The sequence below is a fragment of the Nicotiana attenuata genome, unplaced genomic scaffold, assembly GCF_001879085.1.
Source record: "Nicotiana attenuata strain UT unplaced genomic scaffold, NIATTr2, whole genome shotgun sequence".
Classification (NCBI taxonomy): Eukaryota; Viridiplantae; Streptophyta; class Magnoliopsida; order Solanales; family Solanaceae; genus Nicotiana; species Nicotiana attenuata.
In genome coordinates this window covers 208,978-217,063 of record NW_017672024.1, presented here as the reverse complement: position 1 = coordinate 217,063, position 8,086 = coordinate 208,978, and positions in this window count along the sequence as shown.

Below are 8,086 nucleotides of genomic sequence, written 5' to 3'. Positions count from 1 at the left end.
ATGGTATCCCAAGTCACCGATTGAATCCCGATCCGAGGAAATTATGACTCTGTTAACAGTCAGCGAACCAGAAATCCGGGTAAGGAATTCTGTTAACCCGGGAGAAGGTGTTAGGCATTCCCGGGTTCCGTGGTTCTAGCACGGTCGCCCAACTGTCGCATTTGATTTTATCTGATTTCGAAACATGTTATAATTTGTGATTTTATTAGTAAACCGCTTTTATTGTTGTTTGTTTTTTTTTAGTAAGAATTGCAACGTCGTGAAAATGCGTCTCGAACCACGTCGCACCAGTGCACCCGTGGTTATCAACACATTTCGACTTCGTTGAGATTCGGATTTGGGTCACATAAATGTGCACCCGCATTTAGGAAGGTAATTTTATTAAAATCGTGTGCCTAAAGAGACTATCGCGTTATTATCTTTGGGGAAGGCCGTGGAATTCACTAACAACCCATCCCGAAGTCTAGGTATTTTAGTATAAACATTTATCGAGGGCCCCGCAATTTTACATTGTATCTGGCGAGGCTCGTCTCGTTTATTATTTAAAGGCTAGTCCTGAAGTAAACTACGACTTTCCATTTATTTATCTCTGATGATGCAAGCAAGGGTCCTAATTAGTCTATTAATCCCCCTAGCAGCAGGCTTTGGGCCCGATATTAGCCCAAATCGGACAAGCATATTAGGTTGCGTTGGGATGATCAGAAGATCGAATCCCTGGAGCTGGCGAACCACTGCTCTGCTCAAACCTTTGCTCGCATAAATTATTTCGAACTCTCATGAGACAATAAAGTAAGCAATGTATTCTTATTCAAATTAACAGAATATTGATTACAAGTTACGAGCCTAAATTCATACTTTGTTGTATCTAATTATTAAACAACCAACAATGTGTTCATATTCAACTAATCAACTTACTACTGACCTAGAATTACCAATGTTTGCCTTAAAACAATGTACTCAGGGAAACACAGGTTTGACATTGAAAATTAGCCTGCTTATATTAACTACTGTATTATGAAGTGGTTATAAAAACAAGCTTAAACTACTTCTGCCTTTTAAAGTTTACACAGAAAAATGCGAACCCAGTCTAGCTACAGCTGATAGCTACAAATTAACAGTCCAAGACATGTCATTAACCACTGACCATAGGCATTAGATTCTAACATATGAACTGCCATAATCAGAATGAAAATTCGTTGCACAGTCCAGATGTACAGTCCAGTTACACAGTCCAGTTATACATCCCAATGTTTACACACATACAAAATTTATTTGACACTATGCTATGCGATTAAATCTAACGTCTATTTACTACCAATACACCACAGTCCAAGCAGCATATTTCAAGATCAAACAGGTGAACATTTGTATTCCATTTCAAGCTTAAGGTTACAGCAGGGCAGATTCAAATGTGTACCTGGTAATTGCAAATAAGAAAAGGAAAAGATCAGCAGCAGCAGGTGACAAATCAACAGATCACGACCAGTCACAATAGGAGTAATTTTGAATCAGAACAGCTTCTCAAAAGCCCAGGAACGAACTCAGAAATTGACACGCCCAATAGATGACCAAAACAGCTTAATTGACCCCAAAATTACTTGAAATCAAACACAGGAAGCTTCTGAACCTTCAACAGACCAGAATTCAACTTGAACAAACCAAACCTAAACCAGGACCTTTGTTGCACCTCAATCACTAGGAAAACAATTGCTAGAACTTGGAATTGGCCTAGAAAACTCAATGTAACAGTATTTTTTTTTTTGGGTTTTTCTATATTTTTTGTGTGTTTTTTTTTGAGATTTTCAGATGTAGAAGAGATTTTCGAGTTCCAGATCTGGTTTTCTGATCTGAAACTCAGATTTCTGTGGAGACTTAGGGAATTTTGGGGGGGGGGGGGTCGAGATGGCTGCTCCAAAAACTTGCCAATGAAGGCAAGGGCATGCCCTTTTATAGGCACAAATGAGGGAATTTCAGATTTTCAACTTTACAAAACAGTCCCCCCTTTTATTTCTATTTAAACCTCTATTTATTGACTTGTGTCTCAAGTTACTACCCTTAGACTTGTAAAATTATGACTAAAGTCCTATTCTAGAAGATTCTAAAGGGTTCTATTATAATCTACAGCATTCCATCCTGTTATTAAAGACTAAAATACCCCTGAAATTACCATCATAGTCCCAAATGACTTTAGTCCTCTTTCTACCCTAATTGAATCCATCCGCTATGGCCAAATTCATCTAATTAACAACTAATTGAACCAGGCATTACACTGAAGTATTGTTAACAACAATCATTGATTAACCAAAAGAAGTACTTGAAACAAACAATACACACAAGATTGATTGAAACTGATCAAAAGAAAATAGGCTAATAAGCAAATTATTGGATTATCAAATCAACATCGACTGTTAACTACACTAAACAGAGGCAGAAATGCTAATCCCTATGTCAAACTACACTAATCCAACTAAACAACTGAACAGGCAGCAAATTAAAACCTAAAATCTGTATTGATCCAAATAGCCCTAACGAACACAGACCAAACTTCACGAAAATAATTTCGGAGCAAATTTAAGATCCTAGCTTAACATAATGCAAGACGACGAAGAAGGAAATGGACAGAACATGAAGATCTTACCAATTTGACCTCGAACCCGGACCTTTGAACTTGGATTTGATACACACTCGATTGACTTCCGATACAGCTTCTAGATACTATTATGTGTTCATTTTTGACGAACCAAACGCGTAACATTACCTAGAACCATATGAGGACAGATGTGGCTGAAACCCTAGATCCAAGACATGAAGGTTTGAAGGCGGATTTGAAGGATTTTGGGTTGGGATTCAGGTAAAGGAGGTCAGGGAGATTGTATGATATTAATTTGGGCGAGTTTGGATGAGTTAGGGTTTTCACCGGATTTGTGATCTAAAATTCGAGAGGCTGGGTTGGGATTTGAGCGGAACTAGTGGCAGATATGAGAAGAGGAGGAAGGCAAGAGCCTGGGGTGTGTTTTTGGGGCAATTTGGAGCATCGCCGCCGGCGGCGGCGATTTCCGGTCGGCGGCGCTAGGGCGGAGGACGGCGGAGGAGGGCGGGGCCGCGGTGGTGTTATGCCATGCGTCTCTGAGGGATGGGGGTGAGAGAGGGGTGGTGAGGGGGGTAGGGGGGTGTGTTTGGACATATATATATTAATTGACCCTAGCTTCCTGGCCGTTAGATCATGAAACCTCGACGGCCAGGATTGACTAGGACCAAACGACGTCGTTAGGGCTCCTCTTGGACCGGACTGGATCGGGGTGAATTGGGCCTGGGGTTTGGTACGTGGGTTGGGGAATTTTCTTTGGGCCAGAACAATTAGCCCAATTCGGGCATAAGACCACCTTCTCTTTTAATTTCCTTTTTATTCAATTTATTTTGTATTTGTATTTTTTTTATTTATTTTGCTTTTGTATTTTTATTTTTGTATTTTTGTATTTATTTATTTTTCTGATTTTATTAAATGCTAACCATTATATTTCCTAATTTCCAGTTATAATAATTCCTAATACAAATTTAAACTAAAAAAATGCCAAAATGTTATTTTTGCTATTTTCCTCCTATTTTGTTCTAAAACACATTAATGTAAAATTAAATCCCTAAATGCATATTTTTGTATTTTCATATGAATTATCATGCAACCAATTAACACGGAATTTCAACAAAATTCACAAAAAATTGTAAAGAAAAGAAATCAGTTTTGAAACTTTTGGAATAATTTGCTTAGGGCAAAAATCACGTGCTCACAATTAGATTTAACCATAATTAATGTAGTACGAGGGTTTGAGGGGTGCGTACATTTGCCCTGGCCATTGGCCCAATGCGTGGAGGTTGAAGCTGGAGGTGCAGTGCTGTGTGTTGCTTGTGTTGCTTCATGTAGACGTAGTTTAGAACTAGGTTGTTTTTTTGTAAAAGTGACCGTCTTCCATTCCGTAGTTTGTTGCGGTAGATCTTTGGTATCTCGTGCATCCGTAGAAGGAGTGGTAGTCGACGGTGTGGGCACTGGTTGCGTGGTGATGGGGCAGTGTAGTATAACGTGGCCAAGTCTCCCACAGCGAATACATAGCATATTGAGACCTTCATACAAAATTTGTTGGCGATGATGCCCTATATAGACATGTGACTTGAGTGGTTGTTCGAGAGGAACCTCGATACATATTCTAGCATATCGTCCCCTTAATGCCGATGATGTGCATGCATCAATTTTTAATAGCTTACCCAGTTTATTTCCTACTTGGTGTAAGATATGAGTATCATAGAATTCAGTGGGCAGTTCTGGTAGCCTAGACCAAACGGCCGTATATGTAAGTTTGGAGTTAGATGCTAAAAACTTAGGTTCCCATCTTCTAACTGATAAGAAATGGCCTAACACAAACCACGGCCCCTCGTGGAGAGCTTTTGTCATATTTTCTTCTCTATGGTACTTAATGAGGAAGAAGTCATTGCCTAAATCAATGAGGCCAGTGACTACGTTGGTTTCCATAATTGTTGTAATTTTTGCTTGAGGGTTAGGTGCCCCACTTTTCTCCCAAAGACCTTAATTATGATGGAATATTTCTAAGGGGAGTATCTTCGGTGGAGAGTGGTATGAAATTGTCTGTAGTATGTGTTGCTAAGGTTTCTTCAGACATATCAATATGGTATAGGGTAGCATTGATTGTTGGAATTGAGGCATCAGTACTGTGGACTAATGTGTGGAGGAAAGGAGGTTTTTTTTGCTGATTGTTGATTGGTTCATCTATATTCATAGAGCGTAAATCAGGAGGATCTGTGTTGGGAATTGAAAAAACGATGGTCATTGTAATTGAATGCAATGAGAGGAAAATGAAGGAGTAAAATCTAGTGAGAGGATGGAGAGTCTCTCTCTACACCTTTGACGACATACTAACTTGTTCTCACTCAACCACTGTAGTATTGTCCCCTTTGTCGCTTTTTTCTTACTGAAGGGTCGTTTGACCAATGTTGGAGCCAAGCAAGACAAATGTTAAGTCGATATTTAGAAAATAATATTATATAAGGGGAAATAGCGGTTTTATTCCTTGAATTATTGCCTAATTCCGATTTTCATCCTTGTATTATTGGACTAAGCACATGCCTTCAATTAAATAAAAAAGGCAATTTTAGTCCTTAAACCCGACTTGTAATTCACACTGTTAGTTGCCACATCTCTGTGGGAACTACCGTTTGTACTTATTTGTGTATTTGCAGAATATTCCGAAACAAAACAAGCAAGGAAGCAAGGAATTTGTGCGCTTGAAGTTGAAACGCGGATTTTAGAAGTTCCTCCCGCGTTTGCCAATGATGCACTTTGAACAGATATCCTAGGAACTACTTTTGTTAAAAAATCTCTGTTTGTAATATAACTAATACTGATTCAAACAATATTGTCGTCCAACTGGACAACTCCAATATGGCGCCAAATGTATTTATTTTTGTTAATTAATTAAGTATCTAGTTAATCAAAAAGAGGAAAATTGAAACGCTAATCAGTACGAGTAAAATATTTTCTCTATCACAATAAGTGCAATTGTTAGTTCCCCGGAGAAGTTGTTAAGCATCTAAAGCTAAGAGCGTTAGTTCAAAGTTAGGTTTAAGGACAAAAATTACACATTTTAATTAATTAAAGGTTAAAAAAGCTTAGTCCTTTAACACGAGAATCAAAATCAGAATTAGGCAATAACACTTTTATTTTAAGTTTAAAATGATGTAAGATTATATTTACAAGTCTTAGCTAAAGATCATTCGGTAGTACAAAATTCTATTGTTACATGATATGATGATCATGAGTAGGGGTGACAAAATGGTTAAAAGAAAACAGTTAACCACCCATATTATCCACTAAAAATGGGTTGGATAATGAACTTTTTAAAAACGGGTCAAATATGGATAAGAACCATATTATCTATTTAGAAAATGGATAACTAATGGGTAACCAATGGATAACCAATGGTCTAACTTTTACATTTATAAAGCCTCAAATTGGGGGTTCCTCGAGTTAGTAGACTAAGAATTTTTTCAAAAGTGATCATATGCAAGAAGTTATGGATAATATAGTTACCCATATTATCTGCTGGTTAACTCGTTTTTTATGCGTATTAAATATGGGTCGGATCGGATAATTTATCCGTTTTGACCCGAATCATATCCTATCCGACCCGACCGTTTGACACTCCTAATCACGAGCGAGAAGCTCTTTTCTAAAGGGTACCACACCCTAGAACAAAATTCAATTGCCATATGATTTGATGTGCATATTTCGCACTGGATACGTAAAACTGTAGTAGACATAACAATTATTCGTCTCTTGGCAAAAGATTATTGGTCGTGGTATAGGTGAAGGGCAAAAACTACTTTAAACCACTTGAGAGGACCAATGCAATGATTGGTATGGGATATGTGAGTGACAAAGAATGAGATGAAGATAATAACGAATGCGGGCTCTATATCATTAGTAACACAAGATTATGAGTAAGTCCATCATAAAAAGAAACCACTTTTCTCTAGTACGGAGTATGTAAAAGCCCAAGTTCGTAATAAATGATAGTGAAACTTAACAGTAAGTCGCATTTTTTTATACGAGTACCTTAACTTTTTAGTTTATTTTATTTTTTGAAATTCAAACTTTAGCTATAGGTTAGTGGGATATATATATATATATATATATATATATATATATATATATATATAAAGCATCTTGTAGCATATATTACATAGATATTTTTGTATTTATATTATACACAAGTCAAATTAATATTTTAACACCATGCCAATCAAATTGTGTCACAAAAAAGGCAACACATTTTACCCCAATAACAATGTAAGATTCATTCTGCTAAGAAAATAAATTTTGGATCAACCAGTTCCATAACATAACACGGACCTGCTTGAGGCCTCAAATCACATCAAATAATATCAAAATTATAAATCACACCCCAATTCGAGCTTAATGAACTTTAGAACTTCAAACTTCTAACCTCAAAGTCTAATTTATGACATGAAGATTGTCAAAGTAATGTACAAATTAAGCAAATTTATGTTTGGAGCATAGATAACATAACACAAGGCAAACATTGAAAAACACAATAATAGGGTTGATTTTGCCTCTACTACCAAGTTACGTATCCATCCGTTCTATTTTCATTTTACGTGGAGGCTAATTTTAAATGTTTAGAAACAAAATCGTGGTTTAGGTAATGGAGTTATACAAAAGATTTTTTGTGTAACATAAAAATATTCCTTTAAACTCATAATAAAATAATAATATTTCAGTAGAATTTTGAAGTCATGTAACTCTAAGGGCCACTAGCAAGTAAATTATAATATGATTGTTTACCCTTAAAATCGGATAACAATTAAACTTATAAGTGGTTTTAAGGATACATAATTTTACCTAGCACCAGTTGATAAATATGATGATTAATAGTAGAAATTAACAGCAAAGTAAAGCAAACTAGTATTGAAATGCAATTCGCCCCTCGAGCTAGGTCGCCCTCGAACCGAGTGCGTTAGAATAGAGTTATGAAATAAACTGATGAACAAGAGAGTATAAGAGAAAAAGAGTATTGTATTGCTTTGATATGCGAGAATGAGATGGTTACAAATGATTAGAAACCCCCCCCCCCCCCCTTATATAGTAGAGAAATTCCACTTATGGAACAATTCTAATTACATAAGGAAAATCCCATGATTAGCTAAACAACCATACCTGATTTGATCCAGTCCGGGATTTTCGCCATGATTCTCGACCAGTCATGGATATCTCTCCTTTCTGTTATTATGCTATCTTCGGTCTTGCTCGATGTCTATCCCGTTTGGTCTCGATCATTTCTGGTCTCGATCTTGACAGGTACTTCGAATCCCGAAGTCAGTACCTTATCCTCATGTCTCAGTGTGATATACTACGGGGCCGATCCCCGATCCATCTCCATGGTCTCGGTTAATCAGTGAAATTGGGTGGCCCGATTTTAACCGTATACAGATATCCCCTCGTTTTTTGGAGTATAATGACAAGAAACGAATTGAGTTCTCGATCTTTAACCCGATTTGT